Source organism: Chlorocebus sabaeus, chromosome 25 (assembly GCF_047675955.1).
Source record: "Chlorocebus sabaeus isolate Y175 chromosome 25, mChlSab1.0.hap1, whole genome shotgun sequence".
Lineage (NCBI taxonomy): Eukaryota > Metazoa > Chordata > Mammalia > Primates > Cercopithecidae > Chlorocebus > Chlorocebus sabaeus.
Window position 1 is genome coordinate 20,195,923 of NC_132928.1, and position 4,708 is coordinate 20,200,630.

General features: G+C 42.1%; 1 long non-coding RNA gene across 1 annotated transcript; it reads right to left on the bottom strand.

Moving 5' to 3' along the window:
* Nucleotides 1-622: 622 nt before the first annotated feature.
* LOC119619762 (uncharacterized) lies at nucleotides 623-3,711 on the bottom strand. The gene is made up of 3 exons (XR_005236238.2): nucleotides 3,587-3,711; nucleotides 1,687-1,811; nucleotides 623-864 (listed from the first exon to the last, which is right to left on the bottom strand). It is a non-coding gene; the product is annotated as an uncharacterized lncRNA (long non-coding RNA).
* Nucleotides 3,712-4,708: the final 997 nt, after the last annotated feature.

A 4,708-nucleotide genomic window follows, 5' to 3' on the forward strand; every position in this document is an offset into this window, starting at 1 on the left:
CCTTTTCTCTGGGTACAGGGAGGACTCCTCCGGGATGAGGGTCTTATGCCCTACTTTAGAGAAAAGTCGGAGAATTATTTTATGGCCCACTTCAGGGGAGAATGGCAAAGGTCATAGAGACCTTCCTGCTTCTGCTCTTTTCTTAAGTGCCAAGGTGCCATGTTTTGGAGTAGCATATTCTGAACTGCATGACTGTAACATCCTTTAACATTCTAAGAAGTTAGATTTTCTTAGAGCACATTTTCACAAATGCTATTCTAGCAACAAAGCCCATCTACAGAGTGGCGTGTGTACCCATTGCATGTTTTATCTGTGGCATAATTTTAGATTGCAAGCCCCCACCTATGTTGGTTAATTCTGCTTCACATGAAAGAGACAGCCACGGGGCCAGCCCTGAACCAAGATCCCTGTCACCAAGATCCACTGCTCCTACTATGGTCAGGCAAAGAGAAGGGTAAGAATCTACTCTGTGAACTCAGAGAGGTCTGGGTCTGGGTGTTTTGAGCACTGTATCTGAAGAGGTATAAAGATGATATAAAATTATGTGAAACAACTGGAAACAAATAGAGTGAAATTACATAATGTGCCAAGGGAGCAAGAACAAATGGGGTGACCAGAACCATATGTATGCAGCAGCTTAATAAATATTTTTGATAGTGACATGATGATGATTAAACATAGAGAAGCTCAGATGCCTAGGATCCCAAGAGGATAGAGTGGGACCCCGACACTGAGATCACCGACTGTGAGCTTGCTCTTGTTGTGGAATGAGCTCTTGCTCCCTGCCTTTTGGCAGCTCTTGCATCAGCCGTGCTTCCTCTCCCTGTGGTCGTAGAAGGAGCAGGAGGGCAATGTGCAGAACATCTGCTTAATGGAAGAAATGGGACACTCTGATTCTGCCCATTACTTTGAAGATGAATTTTAAAAGGGAAGTTAAATTAATTAAATGCAATCAGACTTGCTGCTTTCCTTACAGATCAGGTATTTACTTTTTGTAAGTCACTGGGCCCTGAATATTCACAGCCTGCCTTTTCTATTCATGTGTACATGAAAGGCAGTGAGCATGGTGGTTCGAAGTGATTGTGGAGTCAGAGAGACTTGTGTTTCAATCCAGCTCTGCCAGTTACTTGCTGTAATTGAACTAGTAATTGACTAGCCAAGTCCCTTTTTTAAGTCTCAGTGTACTTGGTTATAAAATGGAGCTAACATCCTCCTCATAGTACTAATATGAGGAGTACATTAAAATACTGCATATAAAGTACTTAGTACACTTCCGGTCTCACAGTCAGTACTCAATACTTAGTAGCTTTCATTAATAGTTCATATGCTATCTCCCTACTAAACTGTCCCTTGAGGGTGTAGGCTCCATGTACTTAATCTTTGTATCCTAAGGCACGGAGCCTTGAACACAGTATACAGCAATTAATTATTAATTGGTAACCTAAGATTATGCCACCATAGCTTAAGGGAAAATATGGGCAGTTATCCACTTACCCTGGAAAATTCGGTCTCCCAAATGAAATTTCGCTATGATTTAATTTGGTTATGCCCTAATTAACATCTAAATAATGGCCACATCTATTATTCCTGAAGACTAGTATTGGCATGTTTGCTCCCTATTGCATACAGACAGATCCATTTCTTTGCTTCGGTAATCTAGAATCTGCTTTCCCATCCTTTGCTTACATGTCTTGGGGGGTGCAGATGAGAATCAAGTCTTCCTCAAGTGGGCAGAGTGCTTCAGGTTGACCGCCATATTTACTGAACTGCTGGACCACTTGCTCCTCACCTCTCTGTCAATGCTGTGCTGGCTGGAGTGCAGCAATGACGAGCTCAAAAGTCAGTTCATCACCTGGACAGTTGCATGCATTCACAAAACAGACAACACATAGGAAAACACATTTGGATGACAGATCACATTTTTCACTGCCCAGCTGGACTTCTGCATGTCACATAAAGAGGGGCCTTGGGGACTTGCAAACCGACAATCTATGCTGTTGCCGATATGCTCAGCCCACAGGGGAGTGGCAGGGGAGGCGAGTGGCAGAAACCAAGCCTTCTTGGGAGCACCATGGGTTCTTCTGCCTGCCAATCACAATGGCGATGTGACAGGAGCCACCCCCACCCAGCAAGGCTTAATGGCCGCATGCTGACTTAAAAACATAGTCCCAGGGAAGGCATTAACATTCTGAGCTCAGCTGTGTCATCTCGGTTGCCATAGCAATGCTGAGAAATATATTTTGTGTCCAATGGTTATTTCTCCACACTAATGAAATGGACATTTTTCTTCAGTGAATTGAATCAAAACTAATTGAGTAGTAATCAGCACAGACCCTGAAGTTCAGGGGAATGTAGTCTGACTAGCACTTTGTGGAAATGCAGAAACCATTAACTATCTTCAAATGAGATTTTTTTTTAATTAGTGGAATCTTAGTAACCTATTGCAGGCTGGTGTGTGCTATCACACAAAAAACTCGTCATTTGTTTAGTGCTGGGAGGGGAAATTTATTTTCAATTAATTCAGGTGCTGATAACATTCTGTGGCTTGTTGCGTCCTCTCCTCCAATAAATATCCCAAACTGATGCATGCTTCAAGATGGACTTTTAAATATATATATATATGTGTGTGTGTGTGTGTGTATACACACTGTATGTAATTCATAATTTGGATTCTCAGATGTTTTCAGAAAACAGCGTGTTTTGCTGAGACCAACTGTTCCTGAAGCTCATTGAGCAATGGAGATGAAAAAGTGATTTTTAAAAACTATATCTTATTGTTTAATCTGTTCAATGTCAAATATCACTGGGATGGAAGAAACTACACAGAGATGACTGGAAGCCATATGGAGTCATCATTTTTGTCCTCAGTATATCTACAAATTCATCCTTGATTAATCTTACAGTTCTTTTTGCTTTCATTTGGATCATGAGTATAAACAAAAATACAAGTACAGACTGGTTCCCTAAGTGTTAACACTCCCCTTCTGAGAACATAATATTGAGTATTGTTATAAGTAGATCTTCATCTCCTTTGAATATGAGCCTAATTCACAGCAGAGAGACATTTGGTTACATGCAAATATGAGTGAGTTCCTTTACTACACTGTGATAGACTGGAAAGTTTCCTCTGAATCTTTTAAGACATCTGGCTTGTCAGGTGTGGTTCAATAGCGGGTTGGGGGTGGCTAAATGAGTTCCTAATTTCAGATGTCCTACTTCTCTTATTTATGGAGTCCGCTGAGATGCGTCTGAGCTCTCTTTGCCCTCTGACTCTGTTGTGTCACCGGGCCTTGGGAAAATAAGAGTGTCCATTCTTCCTCCCCTCTGCCCTCCAGCACGGGGCTGGATCTGCAGGGGGCAGGTTCCTGAGCCTGGCATGAGCAGACTCAGTAAGGCTGTGTGTGATCTTAGGGACAAGAGCACAACCAGGTTAAGGCAGGTGCGGTTTGAGAAAACCGCACCCCAGTATTTGGCAAACGAATAAATAGATGAATCATTTTCCTGGGACTCAAAGTCTAAAGCTTCTAACCAGAACTAAATTCACATTAAAAATTGATTGTGCCATAATTTTTAAGTACAGCCAGACCTGATGGCACATGTTAGCATTTCCTTGAAGTGAGATAAAACTGTGTGGAGTGAGTCTCTCAGCTGATTGGCAGGACAAGGTGGGGAGGAGGAGGTCAACAGGGAGAGGCAGCAGGCACTCTTCTTCTCCACAGACACCTTCCTTTTTTATAGCCTTTGGGTCTCAATGTGGGAGAAGACACAGTCTTCTGTCACCATGGCAACATAAGTGCATCACAGTGGGATTAAGGGGTTGAAAGGCAAGAAACACCAAGCTTGGAGGAGTTGGGGCAATCGAAAGAGGATGGACTTTTGCTAGAAATAAACACAATAAGGTGGCAGGGCAATAGAAGAGAGTGGATTTATGGTTTATGACATTCCTAAAATATCTTTATTTAATAATGAAAACTTCATTATCTGGGCCCGGGTTGAAGTGTTGCTGTGGGCCCTCTGAGGATCCCAGCAAAGATCTTTCATCTTGACAGAAGTTCTAAATTACAACATTAGTGTTCTAACCGAGAGGCTGTTATTGCCTATTTGGTCTGTCCAGGGAAATGAGACACACATTGCTGGAAAGTGGGTTATTGAAATCTAGTAGCTTGGAATATTAAAAATGGGGGCTGGGTTGGGGGGAGGTCTCTTTCCCCATGAGCTAGGGATAAATTAAGTGATAAACCTGGGATGTTTACTAAAGCTTCATTATTTTACAGGAAAAAAAACTGTAATTCATCTTTATTACGGCCAAAGCCATTATTATGTTTCACACCATTAAGAAACAAACGTAAGGAGATCCCTAAAGCTAATTTTCAGACCAACTATATGAACCTATTATGCCTTTATTTTCATCCCAGGTACCTCTGCCTTTTTCTCAGTTATGCAGCCTGACCTCCAAAGAAAAGTGTTTGGTCTTCAGATGTTTCAAAGACAATTAGGTCTAACTGGCTCCTGGTGTTTGACTAATGATCAGAACAGATAGCTCTCCAGATCACAGTTCAATTTCTACTCCTTCTGGCAGGGCAAGAAAATGGCCTACCTGGGCTGGTGGAATCAGAAGAAGACCAAGTGAGCAGAGGGCTTTGCAATCTTTTCTTCCCTTTGCTCTCTCAATTCTTCCTCCTTATCTTCTCACCTCCCATTAATGCAA